We start from the raw sequence: 18,764 nt of genomic DNA on the forward strand, positions 1-18,764 counted from the left end.
AGTTAGTTGTTGCGGGATTTTGGGACTGTTTTATGAGTGTTGTGTGAGCGGTTTTGGTATCGTCTGTGTTACGATTTGGTGCGAGTGCAGGTAGGCTTTTGGGACTGTCGTAGTTCTGTTTTTAGTCTCTGTTTGGAGCCTGGTGTGGTCTCACGGCTGTTTGGCAGCCGTGGCAATGTTTGTGGGTGATCGTTGCAGGCTGACAAGAGGGTTTATCGGCTGGTTTCACGGCCCTGTTTTGGAGCTGTTTTAAGGACGGGTGTGGGAGAGTGTTGAGGTAGGTGTTAAGCTCGGATTTTGGGTGGTTGGTTGGGTTGTTTGTCTCGGTTTTGGGTGGCTTTTGGACAAGTTCAATGGTCCCTTGTGTCGTGGGTCGAGTTGTGTCTTGACGCTAGTTTAGTTCATTTAAAATATAATTAATTGACCGTCTCGTATTTTTATATAACGATAATTTGTTAATATCGTTCTTTCACATAATTAATTTGTTGGACTCATTCGATTTAGTTTGTTGGGCTCATTTGATTTTAGTAAATGGGCTAGTTATATTTGGTAAATTGGGCTAGTCATGTTTATAAATTGTTTTGGCGCTAGTTGGGTTTATTTAAAATATGATTAAATAACCGTCTCGTATTTTGTATAACATAATTCGTTAATATCGCTCTTTAACACATTTATTCATTTGGGTTTGACTTGTTAATCTAATTGGACTTCTCATATTTATTTATTTGGTCTTGCATTGCTAATTTAATTGAAATTGTCTTATTAATTTGGTTGGACTTGTCTAGCTTTCTTGTTGGGCTGAGTTTGTTACATTCATTGGATTTGTGATGGTTCACATGTTAGGTTCTTGTGATTTCTAGTATTGGGCCTCTCATGGTTTGACTATTGGGCTCATAGGTGAGTCTTATAGGCTTGGTCATACTTTACCCCGTGATTGCATATGACGTAAATTATCCATTACCACTTGTTATATTTTATTTATTTTATTTAACCGGCATGTTAAATTTTAAAATGGAATATTTATTAATATAAGACAAGTATGAGATATTTATTATAAGTAGTTACTTGTAGTGAGTCGTATTTTAGATAATGTCTAGTATTGTTCAGTTGTAAGAGTATTGGTTCTATCGGATACTAGGGGTGAGCCAGAGGCCCTCTAGTTGCGATATGATTCGGCGGGAGTGATGTTCCCATCCGTACTCATGGTGATGCAGACCATAAGTATGAATGTGACGTTAAGCATCCCGTCTCTGAGTCACGATCCTATCGGATTCTAGGGGTGAGCCATGGGCCCTCTAGTTGCGGTAAAGTCGTCGGGATTGATGTTCCCATCCGTACCTATGGTGAGATGCAAGCCATAAGTATGAATGTGACATTAATAATCCCGTTCTATGTGCTTGTTTGTTGTATTTGGCCATGTTTTAAAGGTAACCACTGAGCCAGATACTTGTTTGTTGTGTCTCGGACATGTTTTAAAGATAACCTCTGAGTCGGACACTTGTTTGTTGTATTTGGCCATGTTTTAAAGGTAACCGCTGAGCCAGATACTTGTTTGTTGTGTCTCGGACATGTTTTAAAGGTAACCTCTGAGTCAGACACTTGTTTGTTGTATTTGGCCATGTTTTAAAGGTAACCGCTGAGCCAGATACTTGTTTGTTGTGTCTCGGACATGTTTTAAAGGTAACCTCTGAGTCGGGTACTTATTTGTAGTATTTGGACATGTTTTAAAGGTAACCGCTGAGCCAGATACTTTATGTGTTGTGCTTCGGACATGTTTTAAAGGTAACCTCTGAGTCGGGCACTTGTTTGTGGTATTTGGACATGTTTTAAAGGTAACCGCTGAGCCAGATACTTTAGAGGTCGTGCCTTGGACATGTTTTAAAGGTAACCGCTGAGCCAAAGTACTTAAGGACTTGTGTCTCGGACATGCTTTAAAGGTAGCCTCTGAGCCGGATGCTTTGCTTATTATGTGATGTTAGTAGTCTCATTTCATGTATTGTATGTTGTTTGGTTTTCAAAGTTGGATGTATCCTATGCCTTATCTAGGATTGACTACGCATGTTTTGAATGTTAGTCTCATGTCTGAGTGCTTGCATCAAATAGTTATATTCACGATGTTCTTATATGTTCTTGTTTATCCGTGTTTTGACATTTTGTGGCTGGGAGAACCTTGAGTAACTCCCCACTGACCGTGGCGTTCATGTTTACATGAATGACAGGTGGTGCAGATGCTTACGTGGGGAAGACGTGTGGGCTAGCGAGAACTAAACCCTTGGACCTTAGTTTGCTAGTTTAGAAACCCTTTATTTGTTTATTCGTGGGATACCTTTTCCCCGTTTTCTTGACTTGGGTTGTAATAACCTAAGTTCGGCTGTTATTATATTTGTTTATTTTCATTTTGGCACCCGCGTGTTAATCCTTAACTAGTAACAAAAAAATTTTAAAATTTCACAAATTTCCGCTTTAATTTATTAGTTATATTTTCCGCTTTATCGCGGGGTGTCACAGTTGGTATCAGAGCCTATGTTGCTCCCGATGCACACACGTGTACCCCAAATTTAGATGTGAACTTGACCTTGAATAATGAATGAGAGATGGGTAGACTTAAGGACCTAAGTTGGTAGTCTGTATTGTGTTTGACCTTTGTTAGGTTCTAACATGGTTTGTTGATTGTCAAGTATTTTTGTACGCTTGGATCAATGACCGTGAGCTTGCCCGCTTTGCGATCAAGACTTGGTGCCTGTTGCCGAAAATTGAGGTTTTGCTTAACTTTGAAGAATGCTTCTACTTCATCAAGGATGTTTCTCATTCTTTGTGTACCTTGCCCTGTTCTTCACTTCTTAATGTTTATTCCTTCCTCTAAATCCTCTTTTCTTTTTCCTGGTAAGTCACTCTTGTATTTCCTAACTTGTCCTTTGTTCCTTGCTTATCCTTCCTTAACGCCTTTTTTATAGTACTATTTCTTTTGAGGAATGTTTACCTTGGTTGGAAAGTTTGACTTTTGAGGAGATTGTTGTGTTTGACCCTTAAACCTAGCTTTGTTGTTTATGTTTGGGATACTAGTGCTTAGTACTTGACCTAAGGTGGATGAAATTGAATGGTGGATTTGAGGATATGGGATTGACTAAGTAGGTCGAGTTTTTGATTAGCTTTCGTAATCACTTTGGACATGAGAGTTTGATAATGTAATTGTTACCATGTGATAAATGCTAATTATGGGATTATTAGTTAGTCTAAGTGAGTGATCTTGATTACTACTTGAGGTACGGTATGAGAGTGAGACTAAGCTACATTATTGGAAAGTCTTAGCGTTTGTTTTAGTAGCTAGAAAGGATAATGGAATGGTTGACACTAGTTGGATACGAGTATAGCGTTGTTGGAAGTTTTGACCTTGATCTTGTGGAAGTTGCTTGTGGATGTTTGAGGATTTGGAGTGATGAGATCACACTTATAGTGGAGTACCTTGTTTCACGGAATTGCTTAGGATGAAGTAACATGAGTGTTTTGAGGAAATCCTTGGGAGTGTTTTGGTCATAAGTTTTGTTGTTGGGAAGTTTTCGGAACCGTTTAGGCTGATGTTATTTGGGATTCGAGTACTTGGCGTTTCCTTCTTGTCTAATTCTCTTCTTCTTTGACCATGAGCGTTACCATTCATACCTCTCTTTCTCGCTTCATCATGCTCCTCTTTTAAGTTTGATACTCATAACCTATGAAATTCATCATAACTCTTTTGATTAGTTAAGTTGAATCCTTTTAGCATACTTGTATCTTTGATGACTAAGTCACCTCCCTTTTTGTACAACTTCTAAACTTTCAAGCTACCAGTTTTGATTCGTAGTTAAAAGTTGATGTTACTTTTGCAAAACCTTACCTATTTTAAAGATTTGAAAATGAAAATTTAATTTAATTCCCCTTTTATTCCTTTAGTATAAACTCATTCATCATAATTTTAATTGCTAAACCCGATGTTTCTTTAAATTTCATCCAATTTTTGTTAACTTTGACCTATTTATGCTTTCTTTGTCAAGGTTTGATGATATCCTTTCACAAACTTGAGTTCCTTTTGAGTTTAAAAGTGAAATCTTCATTTCTATTTTGGCTTTTGCAAGAAAAAATTTGAGTGAATTACATTTTTTTTTTTTTTTTTTTTTTTTTCTGATTTTAGCGTTGATCGGATGTTAGAACTCGTTATTGGAGACGTTTAATAACTTGTTCTACGCTTGTCGGCGAATGATTTTTGTTTTAAACTTGTCCTTGACTTGGAAAGTTAGCGTTCTTGTGTGCACGACAAGAGCAATTTCGTTCCATGAATGAGACTTATACTTGGGAAACTCTTCATTAGTGTTTTGAAAGTATTTTGATTTTGATTTATGCAAATAATTTATTTTTCGATCGGGTTCTGTCGAAAAATTTTATTTGAAACGTTTGAAAGAATTTTAATTCTTACAAGTAAGTAACCTTTTAATGTCTTGGTTACCGATTCCAAAATTCCAATTTTATTTTATAAAACCTTTCATTTCTACCTTCAAGTTTCGAGGACGAAACTTTTTAAAAGATGGGGTGATTGTAACACCCGCAAATTTCCCATTTTGACATTTAAAATTTATTAAACCGTTTGATTGCTTTATTTTATATTTTTGAATTATTCAATTTAAATAATTTTATGTCAAACACGATTTTTATAAACGTATTATATAAAAGCTCATTTTTATAAAATTACGTATTATTAAATTATATTTTTGAGGCATAATTTTTTATAAGAATAAATGTATACGTATTTTCGATTAGGATAGTAATAATAATGACTGTAATAATAATAATAATAATAATAATAATAATAATAATAATAATAATAATAATAATAATAATAATAATAATAATAATAATAATAATAATAATAATAATAATAATAATTTCCGTCTAGCTATAGACCGTCACTTTTTCACATGTGAGCCGAATCTATTCTCAACCAATCCCGTATCAACAACACATATCTACCTAACTTTTTTAACACTCACTAAATTAATATTTATTTCACACACACTCACTTTTTTTTGGACCAATCCCAACCAGCTTTCCTTTCTAGGTCCCCCTTCCTTTTCGAAAATTCCTGTAAAACAGCCAAAACAACCAGCAGCAACATCAGATGAAACAAAAGCCAAAGACGCCATTTTTTGTAGGGCTTCAATCCCAGATTTCGACCCCATTTCTTCACCATTCCTCTTAATTTTTGTACCATTCTTCTCCTTATTTCCTCCTTCATCTTTCAAGGTAAGAAAGACTCGTTTTTGTGATGGTTTCGAATCTCGCCGTCTTATAAAAGTTTCGATTTTTGCCTCAATCCTTTCGTGTTCTTGCTCATTGATGAAGGTTTCGAAGACCCGATGGATTACTCAAGCTTTGGGGGCCATTTATTTGAAGAAATTGCGAAGTAACGGTGATAGGTTACTCGACAAATGTCGAAATTCCGTCTCATTGTATCGTTTTATGTGTCCTTACTTGACAAAGTTCAGTCCTTTATTCTATCTCTCATGTGTATGTTTTACTTCCGTCTCAATCCTATTTCTTTTCCGTCTAAAACTAGGGTGTACGGCCTGATAGGATTCTGTTTCGGTATCATGACTGGTACTGCTTGCCTCGCTGCTTTTGGGACATTTTTTATATGCATTTCGGGACTGTTTGATGACGGAAAGTGGGCTGTTTGAGTTAGTTGTTGCGGGATTTTGGGACTGTTTTATGAGTGTTGTGTGAGCGGTTTTGGTATCGTCTGTGTTACGATTTGGTGCGAGTGCAGGTAGGCTTTTGGGATCGTCGTAGTTCGTTTTTAGTCTCTGTTTGGAGCCTGGTGTGGTCTCTCACTTGTTTGTTTTGGCGGCCGTGGCAATGTTTGTGGGTGATCGTTGCAGGCTGACAAGAGGGTTTATCGGCTGGTTTCACGGCCCTGTTTTGGAGCTGTTTTAAGGACGGGTGTGGGAGAGTGTTGAGGTAGGTGTTAAGCTCGGATTTTGGGTGGTTGGTTGGGTTATTTGTCTCGGTTTTGGGTGGCTTTTGGACAAGTTCAATGGTCCCTTGTGTCGTGGGTCGAGTTGTGTCTTGGCGTTAGTTTAGTTCATTTAAAATATAATTAATTGACCGTCTCGTATTTTTATATAACGATAATTTGTTAATATCCTTCTTTCACATAATTAATTTGTTGGACTCATTCGATTTAGTTTGTTGGGCTCATTTGATTTTAGTAAATGGGCTAGTTATATTTGGTAAATTGGGCTAGTCATGTTTATAAATTGTTTTGGCGCTAGTTGGGTTTATTTAAAATATGATTAAATAACCGTCTCGTATTTTGTATAACGTAATTCGTTAATATCGCTCTTTTACACATTTATTCATTTGGGTTTGACTTGTTAATCTAATTGGACTTCTCATATTTATTTATTTGGTCTTGCATTGCTAATTTAATTGAAATTGTCTTATTAATTTGGTTGGACTTGTCTAGCTTACTTGTTGGGCTGAGTTTGTTACATTCATTGGATTTGTGATGGTTCACATGTTAGGTTCTTGTGATTTCTAGTATTGGGCCTCTCATGGTTTGACTATTGGGCTCATAGGTGAGTCTTATAGGCTTGGTCATACTTTACCCCGTGATTGCATATGACGTAAATTATCCATTACCACTTGTTATATTTTATTTATTTTATTTAACCGACATGTTAAATTTTAAAATGGAATATTTATTAATATAAGACAAGTATGAGATATTTATTATAAGTAGTTACTTGTAATGAGTCGTATTCTAGATAATGTCTACCTAGTATTGTTCGGTTGTAAGAGTCTTGGTTCTATCGGATACTAGGGGTGTGCCAGAGGCCCTCTAGTTGCGATATGATTCGGCGGGAGTGATGTTCCCATCCGTACTCATGGTGATGCAGACCATAAGTATGAATGTCACGTTAAGCATCCCGTCCCTGAGTCACGGTCCTATCGGATTCGAGGGGTGAGCCATGGGCCCTCTAGTTGCGGTAAGGTCGTCGGGATTGATGTTCCCATCCGTACGTATGGTGAGATGCAAGCCATAAGTATGAATGTGACATTAATAATCCCGTTCTATGTGCTTGTTTATTGTGCTTGTTTGTTGTATTCGGCCATGTTTTAAAGGTAACCGCCGAGCCAGATACTTGTTTGTTGTGTCTCGGACATGTTTTAAAGGTAACCTCTGAGTCGGACACTTGTTTGTTGTATTTGGCCATGTTTTAAAGGTAACCGCTGAGCCAGATACTTGTTTGTTGTGTCTCGGACATGTTTTAAAGGTAACCTCTGAGTCAGACACTTGTTTGTTTTATTTGGCCATGTTTTAAAGGTAACCGCTGAGCTAGATACTTGTTTGTTGTGTCTCGGACATGTTTTAAAGGTAACCTCTGAGTCGGACACTTGTTTGTTGTATTTGGCCATGTTTTAAAGGTAACTGCTGAGCCAAATACTTGTTTGTTGTACCTCGGACATGTTTTAAAGGTAACCTCTGAGTCGGGTACTTGTTTGTAGTTTTTGTACATGTTTTAAAGGTAACCGCTGAGCCAGATACTTTATGTGTTGTGCTTCGGACATGTTTTAAAGGTAACCTCTGAGTCGGGCACTTGTTTGTGGTATTTGGACATGTTTTAAAGGTAATCAATTGAGCGGATACTTTAGAGGTCGTGCCTTGGACATGTTTTAAAGGTAACCGCTGAGCCAAAGTACTTAAGGACTTGTTTCTCGGACATGCTTTAAAGGTAGCCTCTGAGCCGGATGCTTTGCTTATTATGTGATGTTAGTAGTCTCATTTCATGTATTGTATGTTGTTTGGTTTTCAAAGTTGGATGTATCTTATGCCTTATCTAGGATTGACTACGCATGTTTTGAATGTTAGTCTCATGTCTGAGTGCTTGCATCAAATAGTTATATTCACGATGTTCTTATATGTTCTTGTTTATCCGTGTTTCGACATTTTGTGGCTGGGAGAACCATGAGTAACTCCCCACTGACCGTGGCGTTCATGTTTACATGAATGACAGGTGGTGCAGATGCTTACGTGGGGAAGACGTGTGGGCTAGCGAGAACTAAACCCTTGGACCTTAGTTTGCTAGTTTAGAAACCCTTTATTTGTTTATTCGTGGGATACCTTTTCCCCGTTTTCTTGACTTGGGTTGTAATAACCTAAGTTCGGCTGTTATTGTATTTGTTTATTTTCATTTTGGCACCCGCGTGTTAATCCTTAACTAGTAACAAAAAGTTTTTAAAATTTCACAAATTTCCGCTTTAATTTATTAGTTATATTTTCCGCTTTATCGCGGGGTGTCACAATCAATGATACCTCAACATTCTCCACCATTTTATTCAAAAAAACTCCTCCATATTTGAACTTTTGATTGCTTCTTTTTCATTGTTTGATTTGTGGGAGTAAAAGTGGCTACTCTTTTCTAAGTAATGCCTCATGATTGAGGTAGTGAAAGGGAAATAGTGTGTTTAAATAATTGGACAATGAATGGTGGTGATATATGCGGTGATTATGTCAAAGGTGAGTTTGGGAATAATGGGGTACAAGGGTAGCTTGAATGGGCTTGATAGGGAGCATTGGTGGAATTGTCAAGCATGATACTTTTTACTTTCAAGTAAGGACTTATCAAAAGGAGATCCAGTATACATCAGGTGAAACAATACACTGGTATGGACATTCCTGACACAAATGTCCTGGAGTGGTGTTTGCACAGACAAGGCTCAAAGCTACAAAAGGAGGTCCAGTATGCAGTGGTGATATGTGCAGTGTATATGATATGGCATCAGTGTACCAAATGCAGACAGGAAATGGTTCTATTTCGTCCCGAGTGGCTTGCAAAAGGGCTCATGAATGACATGAAAGCTAGAATAAGGGAGAGGGATAAAAACCAGCTGAGAATAGTTGATATGGAACGGTTAGAAAGCAAGAATCTTTTGTAATCTGATCATATGAACTCTGTACATTGATACCCTTTTATTTAATATACTTACATTTTACCAAAAAAAAAAGGACTTATCAAAAGATTTTAATAAATCACCTTCCCCATTTCACAAACACCTTGTGTGCACTACTCAAGAACTTGAGTTTTACACACAAGTAACAACTCACAATCCATTATTAAGAAAGACATAAAAAAAACATTAAATAAGGAGTACGAGTTGCCTCCCGTAAAGCGCTTTTGGTTTTCGTCGTTTGCTCAACGCCTTTTCAAGCTTCTTCTTCTATCAATGGTCAAGTGTAATATCCCAAATATCTTTGCATCTTTTATATTTTCTATTCTTTATTTTTATCTACGGATTTTATTAAAGTGTCATAAATTTGCTAAAAACTTGTTTTATGATATCTTTCCTATTATTATTATAATACTCCTGGTCAACACCAAAAAATAAAAAATTATTATTATTATAAAAGGAAAAAGAGAATGATTGTTTGTAATATAAAAGGGGCCTAAACCCTTGTTTCTTCTGTATCCCAAATCCTTTGTTCATTGTTGGCCGAACTCCTTTACTTCATCCTTTTCCTTATTTTTCCTCTCTTAATTGACTTCTTTTATTGAACCTAATCACACTATTCCTTTAGCCTTTCTCTCAACTAAACGCTTCATCCATTGACTTCATTAGTATATATCGCCCACCGACAAGTACTTTATTCCTCTTTGTTTTAACCTCTATGGCCGTGTATTGGTTTCGTCGTCAATTCTTCCCGCTTATCTTCTCAATTTCTTCATGGACTAGGTAACACGATTTTACCTATCCTAATATTATTATTATTATTGTTCGAGGTTGTGTGATTAACGTGCTAATTGTTGTTAATTTGTTACTACTTTCTGCATGTTGAATTTTATCTGGGTTGGAATATTAATGATTCTTACTTTATATTAATAGCTAATACTCTATATCGATAAGTTAATTTTATTATTGGGAGATGGGTTGTGATTTGTGAATGGAGTATTGAAGAGAGGTAAATTTTTGATAAAGTATGGCTGTGTGAGACTAGTAAAAGTTATGATCTCGGATTAGAAGGGTGAGTTGTTAGATAATAGAAAGAGAGTTGGGACTTGAGTATGTCCAGGTTATACTCCCTCACATCCACACCAAAGGTTACATTGACTTTATCACACTTGTCGAGACGCGTTTTGCAACGTGCTTATCTTTAGTTACACATTATTAAAAATTATAAAAATTTGATATTCTTATAGCATTCATTACGATAAATCAAATAAGATCTCACATGACTATATTTTCTCTTATAAATTACAAATAATACCTCTCTACAGTCATGAATAGTGCCAAAAAGTCAATGTAACCTTTTGTGCGGATGGGAGGGAGTAGCATTCATTAAATTGGGAAAAGTGACGAGATGTGAGATGGTACGAATGATTATGATGGCAAATGGTTAACAAATTTGATAACTATTACTTGGCAATTTTGCCATTAAGATCTTAATAACGTATGTACAAGGAGGATTGTGATTACTGGGAGCGTTGATAATATTGAGTTTGTATTGTATTTTAATTATCGTTTCCTTTGATATTGACTTGTGGGTGAGTAGTTTAGAGACTAGTACTCTAAGTGTTGCGCACGGTTCATTATTGGACCTTTTGACGATATTGATATTGAGATTGAGATTGGTTACTGGTATTGAGTTGTGGGGCCTTTGTGCCGAGTTATGTTTACGGTCCAGAGTGACCATGGTGATTGAGTTATTTGAGTTTATTATCGATATTGAGATGGAAATATTGTTTAGTGGTTTTATCCCGCGAGTTCACTCACCCCTTGTCTTGGTCTTAGGTTCGACGATGAGAATACGATATCTGGTTAGTTTGGAGTATTATATTATGAGACGGAGTAATGAGTTAGACGGAGTAATGAGCTGAGACTTGGTTAATTGTGGAGGAATAGGATAAGAGTTGTATTAGAGAAATGATATGGAATTAGTTTGAGGTTGATATTAGTCATGGGGAGTGTTTTTTATTATACTTTGTGTTCATTTTTATTTTTAACGTGTGTATGTTTCCACGCCATGACCAAAATTAAGTTTCTTATATTGAGGTATTATCTGTTACTCAGCTTTTCGGCTGACGTGTTTTCTCCCTTCTAAGCTACTCGTCATGGGGGTAGTTCCTTTCTATCATCTGATTGTATTTTAAGGTGACTTCCGCTGTTGTTCAAAAGGATTTGATTTCAAGTCAAGATTTTATTTAAATACATTGTAAAAGTTTTAGTTCCATTTGTAATATTTTATTTTTAAAAGGATTTGTAATAAGAGACTTTGAATATTAATTATAATATCCTTGTTTTTGGCCAGTTTTGATATGTATAAGTTAGTTTTAATTTAGTCGAAAATCAGGGGTGTTACATTAAGAGGGGAGCAACTTAATGCCCTTAGTAACCTATCAAACATGTTAGCCCACAAACAAGAAAAGTGACAATAGTAAAAAGTCAAAACATACCAAGCATGCATTACTTAAGGCAACATCCAAAGTGTCACCTCCACACAATTCATAAATGGTTTGAATGATTGGTTCAAAAATCTCTAGAAAACATAGAGAAGAGGTCTCGGTAGGGTATTTTATTGCCTCATATATGTTGTATTTGAACATTTGGCCCTCAAACTCCATGGTAAGACACCCACTAGATACATCTATCTTAGTGTTGGAGGTTTTCAGGAAAGGTCTTCCCAACAAGATTGGTGTTGAGCCTTTTGCGGGATCGATGTCAATCACATAAAAGTCGGCGGGAAACATCATGTCCTCCACCTTGACCAAAAAATCCTCAATAATACCTTTTGTAACACCCCTGATTTTCGGGTAAATTAAAACTTACTTTTACATACGAAACTGGCCGAAATACAAGGATATTATAATTAATATACAAAGTCTCTTATTACAAAAGTTTAAAATAAAATATACAAGATCGATAATGAAATAAAACTTTTACAGAGTCTCTAATAAAACTTGACTTGAAAACAAATCATTTTGAACAGCCAGCGGAAGCAACCTGAAAATGAAACCAGAAGACAGAAAGGAACTACCCCCATGACGAGTAGCCCAAAAGGGAGAAAACACGTCAGCCAGAAAGCTGAGTAACAGATAATAACTCAATATAAGCAAAATAGTTTTTGGTCATGGCGTGGAAACACAGACATGTAAAAATAAAAATAAAAATAAACAGAGATTATAATAAAATCACTCCCCGGTAACTAACTAGTACCTCAAACCAACTCAGGCCTAATTCCGTAATATATTAAACTCTCTTGTCCTCAATAATTAAACAATTCACAATCACTACTCCGTCTTACTCATTACTCCGTCTCATAATATACTGCTCCAACCAGATATCGTATTCTCATCGTCGAACCTAAGCCAAGGACAAGGGGTGAGTGAACCGGCGGAATAAAAACCGCTAAACAATATATCCATCTCAATGTCAATTCCAATCTCATAATATAACTCAATAATCAGGGTCACTCTAGACCGTAAACACAATATGACACAACGGCCTCATAACTCAATACCATTAACCAATCTCAATCTCAATTTCAATATCGTCAAAGGTTCAAAGAACTGTGCTCAACACTTAGAGTAAATACTCTAAGCTACTCACCCACGAGTCAATGTCAAAGGAACAAAGATAAAGACACAATACCGACAATCCAAGATCTCAAAACATCAACGAGTTCCTAATCTCAACGAGAGTATCACGACCCAAGATCATTACCTTATAGCTTGTTATCAAACTAACAAATCCCAATTATAAACAATGCGATATTCAACTAAAAGCCTATTTCCCAATTATAGGTTAACAAGAATTGCCTTACTCCACCATTAATATCCCACTGCCAAATTCACAAACCACTTTCAAATTGGATAACGGTTAAACATTCTCTACAGTAAAACTAAATCCCATTCAACTTATCTTATATAAAATTAAGATAGCTATACTAGTAACTAGTAATACGTAATACATACAAACTCCACATATAATCACAAAGAAACAAATATACATAATAATCTCAAAGTTCAGCACATATATACATAGAACAATAAACAATATTCATGCAACCCCGAACAATATTAATTATAATAGGATCGGTAGAATCGTGTTACCTTATAATAAGGTCTAATAATGCAAAAACGTGCTTCAAAGCAAAAACCCAATTAACTAACGGTTGATTTTCACAAGATTATCAAGTTGATGATGACGTTGATATGAGAGCCGTAACCAGACATAAGTTGGAGAATAATTTATGAACAAAACGATGATGCATGGCTGTTATTATAAATTGGTGATATAGAAGACTCTAGTGCTTTGTATGTGTACTTTTGTAGGATTATAATTTACAAGGTAGACCAGGGAAAAATTAAGTTAGGCGGCGAAGGTGAGAGACCAAACAATAAGAATTGGAAACAAAGGGTTAAACCCTCTTAAATATATAAACGGACTCAAACTTCCTTTTTTTTTTCTCTGAAATCCAAAATAAATATTAGAATATAAAATATAAAATATAAAAATAAAATAAAATATTAAAATAAAATATTAAAGTATTTGGGTATTACAATATTCCCCTTTAAAAGAAACTTCGTCACCGATGTTCGGATTTGAAAATAAAAACAAATTGAAAATTTGAGTGGTATTACATTCCACCCACCTTAAAAATAAAGTTCGTCCTCGAACTTAAAATATATCAAAATGAAGGGGTCAAAACTTCGGAAAAATTTAAAAAAAGTGAAAACTAGTGGTGTTAAGATGTGACGATCTCAACACCTAGCCAAGAAAGAACCCGCTCTGATACCAATTGTAACACCCCTGATTTTCGGGTAAATTAAAACTTACTTTTACATACGAAACTGGCCGAAATACAAGGATATTATAATTAATATACAAAGTCTCTTATTACAAAAGTTTAAAATAAAATATACAAGATCGATAATGAAATAAAACTTTTACAGAGTCTCTAATAAAACTTGACTTGAAAACAAATCATTTTGAACAGCCAACGGAAGCAACCTGAAAATGAAACCAGAAGACAGAAAGGAACTACCCCCATGACGAGTAGCCCAAAAGGGAGAAAACACGTCAGCCGGAAAGCTGAGTAACAGATAATACCTCAATATAAGCAAAATAGTTTTTGGTCATGGCGTGGAAACGCAGACATGTAAAAATAAAAATAAAAATAAACATAGTTTATAATAAAATCACTCCCCGGTAACTAACTAGTACCTCAAACCAACTCAGTCCTAATTCCGTAATATATTAAACTCTCTTGTCCTCAATAATTAAACAATTCACAATCACTACTCCGTCTTACTCATTACTCCGTCTCATAATATACTGCTCCAACCAGATATCGTATTCTCATCGTCGAACCTAAGCCAAGGACAAGGGGTGAGTGAACTGGCGGAATAAAAACCGCTAAACAATATATCCATCTCAATGTCAATTCCAATCTCATAATATAACTCAATAATCAGGGTCACTCTAGACCGTAAACACAATATGACACAACGGTCTCATAACTCAATACCATTAACCAATCTCAATCTTAATTTCAATATCGTCAAAGGTTCAAAGAACCGTGCTCAACACTTAGAGTAAATACTCTAAGCTACTCACCCACGAGTCAATGTCAAAGGAACAAAGATAAAGACACAATACCGACAATCCAAGATCTCAAAACATCAACGAGTTCCTAATCTCAACGAGAGTATCACGACCCAAGATCATTACCTTATAGCTTGTTATCAAACTAACAAATCCCAATTATAAACAATGCGATATTCAACTAAAAGCCTATTTCCCAATTATAGGTTAACAAGAATTGCCTTACTCCACTATTAATATCCCACTGCCAAATTCACAAACCACTTTCAAATTGGATAACGGTTAAACATTCTCTACAGTAAAACTAAATCCCATTCAACTTATCTTATATAAAATTAAGATAGCTATACTAGTAACTAGTAATACGTAATACATACAAACTCCACATATAATCACAAAGAAACAAATATACATAATAATCTCAAAGTTCAGCACATATATACATAGAACAATAAACAATATTCATGCAACCCCGAACAATATTAATTATAATAGGATCGGTAGAATCGTGTTACCTTATAATAAGGTCTAATAATGCAAAAACGTGCTTCAAAGCAAAAACCCAATTAACTAACGGTTGATTTTCACAAGATTATCAAGTTGATGATGACGTTGATATGAGAGCCGTAACCAGACATAAGTTGGAGAATAATTTATGAACAAAACGATGATGCATGGCTGTTATTATAAATTGGTGATATAGAAGAATCTAGTGCTTTGTATGTGTACTTTTGTAGGATTATAATTTACAAGGTAGACCAGGGAAAAATTAAGTTAGGCGGCGAAGGTGAGAGACCAAACAATAAGAATTGGAAACAAAGGGTTAAACCCTCTTAAATATATAAACGGACTCAAACTTCCTTTTTTTTTTTCTCTGAAATCCAAAATAAATATTAGAATATAAAATATAAAATATAAAAATAAAATAATTTATTAAAATAAAATATTAAAGTATTTGGGTATTACAATATTCCCCTTTAAAAGAAACTTCGTCACCGATGTTCGGATTTGAAAATAAAAACAAATTGAAAATTTGAGTGGTATTACACCTTTGGGGTAAATGTTGGACCTATCGGCCAATAAAATGACTACATGAGTCGATTTCCATCACCCTAGTATCATTAAGAGCACTAGGAAAGGGAGCTTGTAGCTCATACTCCGGAAAAGGAAGTGGCTCAATGTTCTTTGTTTGCTTGGTGTAGAAACTTCTTGATTTTCCACAACTACTTCAATTTCCTCTTCAATCACATCCTCTACCTCATGAACAACCGGAAGAGGCTTTGAATTCTTAGGAACCTTGGGCACCTCTTCCAATTCTCTACCATTTCTCAAAGAGATCGCTTTTGCTTGCTCCTTATGAGGGGGGCATGGTATGAGAAGGAAGTTTCCCTCCTTGAACGGTTTGGTTGGTGAGAGTGTTAAGAATTTGGCCCATTTGAGTTTCTAGATTGCTAATCCTAGAATCGGTGAGCCGATTTTGTTGAAGCATGGCGGTTTGAAACTCTTTAGTGGTGGTTTGCAAACTTTGAGTCTCCTTTTGCATTGTTATTTGATTTGTAGCAAGAGTCTTCCTTATATCTTCTAAAGAGGATGAAGTTTTAGGAGGGGGTTGTTGAGAGTTTTGAAACCCCCAATGATAAGTTTCATTAGCCAAGTATAGAAAAAATTCCCACTTCTCTTCATAGCTAAACATATCTCTAAACTTCCCCTCACTTAAATGATAAACATGTAACACTGTTTCATCATTCAAACCATTAAACACCACATGACAAAGCTCCCAAGTTCGATAAGGGTATCGACATCTAGAGACATACTCACCCAACCAATCAAAATACTTGTAAAATGGTTCATCCTTAAATTGAGGAAAATCAAGAGAAACCATTAAATCAAACAAGAGAGCAGAAACTAGTTAAACTAATCCTAATACTTACAATAACTAGCTACACTAGAAAGCAAAAAAAAAAAAAATACACAACTACTCTAAAAACACAATTAAAAACACTAACAAAGCCGTTACCTTCCCCGACAACGGCGACAAAATTTGACACGCCTAAAACGTCGCTATTTAAGACCGCCAAATTAACAATTTATATACCACAATACGTACTAATCAAGACTAATTATAAGACAAGTAAGTAGCAAGTAATGGGATCGAACCCAAGAGAAGGGGGGGGGGGGGGTTCCAAATGTGTAATCAAAAGACCAATTAGAACAATTGTGACAAATTAGCAACAAACATGTGAATTAAGAGGGGAGGGGGGGGGGGGGGGTTGCGCGCGTTAGGTTTGGTGTTTAAGCAACAATTTGGAATTCAAATGAGAGTAACAAACAAGTAAGCAATTGAAGATGATTATCAAATATGAGAGGAAAACTTAACCCAATCCCTTTGGTGAACCACTAATGATTGATCCTTGACACAATCAATCCCTTAATTTTATATTATCACCTTATTGTGGAGATTAATCTCCTTAATAATGGTTAAATGACAAGGAAATCACACTTAATCAATTAACCCAACTTACCAATCCTACCAAGTAGGAACACATACAAATGTCAAATTAATAAGAAGATAAAGCATGAGAGATTCAATAAGGGTAATTAGACACAATGGAACACGATTAATGTCTAATCACAAGTTAATCCCTTTCTTGTAGATCAAGTTAGGAGGAAATCATACTCACTACTCACTAATTCAAACACAAGGTGATGCTAAAATAGAATTGCAAGGGAACACACTTAAAATTCTAACAACAATAAATTAAGGAACTTGATTTAATTAAGCAACAAGGAAATCACACTTAACTAGGTTTGTGACCCGTGAAATTCACGGGTTTATTTGTTTTAGTTTTGATATTTTTATTGTATTGTTAATATTTGTTCGAGCAATTAGTTGTTGATCCATTTAAAAATATACAGTTTTGAAATACATAGAAATTAGTTAGTTAATACCTTATTTCTTTGACAACTTTGGTTTATTTTTGTAAATCGAATCCGGCAAGTGACAATGTGGTAGCTACTAATTTTGAGAAACTTGACAACGGAGCAATGACAATGACTGCTCATTATATATACATGTGTTTTACTCTGCAATATAATAAAGTGAGTTTTTTAAATATTAAAAGTTGAAACCATCCGTATATAATAAATTCCGTATGGAAAAATCCTCAATAACGCCTTATAAGGTTGTAAACTCACTATCTCAGTATAGTCATCTCCAAATTATTTCCAGAACTCTTCATCAACCCTCCCATAGAAATATCTTTGAAATCTTATCACCGCGTGCATGCTTCAAATATTATTTACATCCTAAAAACATTTATTATATCGATAGAAAAATATTAGATACGATTCAATGGTATGGTCGGTATCTACTCCATGTATTACGAATTAAATTTTCATTTCAATAGCTCAATAATCTAAAAAACTATATTCCCTAAATCCGAATTCCAAAAGGTTCGTAAATTTTTTTAAGTTCCTTCTTACTATTTCAAGAATTTGATCTATCTCTTGTTATACTTATGTCCACGATCCTATATAAAAAAGAAATAGTATTAAAGACTATACAATAATCTATTCCGGTTTTGAAAAAAAAACACATAAACTTAAAAATATACGGATTAGAATTTAGAAACCATACTATTTAATATTTATCTGAAGGTTCACTTTCGCTTCCTTTTAGTACGCTTTCTTTTAGTACATGCCTTGTACTACTACAGATATAGGGTATAACAACGGTTAAAGACCGTTGTTATATAAAAAAGCGAACGTTGTTAAAGGTTTTAACAACGGTTGGTTTTTTTAAGAAACCCGTTGTGAAAACTATTAACAACGATTAAAAACCGTTGTCGTTACGAGTCATATATTTGTTGTGGAAAGTGTGACTAATTTTTGGTGGGAAAGTTATAACAACGGTTACAATAGAAAAAACAGTTGTGGAAAGTGTGACTAATTTTTGGTGGGAAAGTTATAACAACGGTTACAATAGAAAAAACCATTGTTATAACTAAAGGCAACGGGTTTTTTTAAATAACCATTGTTATTGTTTTTAAAAAAAAAAAAAAATACAAAGCATTACTGCCAAAATCCCTCTTGTATCAATTAATTAATTATATATTACTAGATGCATGCATTAT

At 35.1% G+C, this 18,764-nt stretch overlaps 1 long non-coding RNA gene across 1 annotated transcript; it reads right to left on the minus strand.

The window, feature by feature from the left end:
• Nucleotides 1–10,782: 10,782 nt before the first annotated feature.
• LOC141623708 (uncharacterized) lies at nt 10,783–16,792 on the minus strand. The gene is made up of 3 exons (XR_012533528.1): nt 15,147–16,792; nt 13,137–14,067; nt 10,783–12,057 (listed from the first exon to the last, which is right to left on the minus strand). It is a non-coding gene; the product is annotated as an uncharacterized LOC141623708 (long non-coding RNA).
• Between the last annotated feature and the right edge of the window lie 1,972 nt (nt 16,793–18,764).

Source organism: Silene latifolia, chromosome X (assembly GCF_048544455.1).
Source record: "Silene latifolia isolate original U9 population chromosome X, ASM4854445v1, whole genome shotgun sequence".
Lineage (NCBI taxonomy): Eukaryota > Viridiplantae > Streptophyta > Magnoliopsida > Caryophyllales > Caryophyllaceae > Silene > Silene latifolia.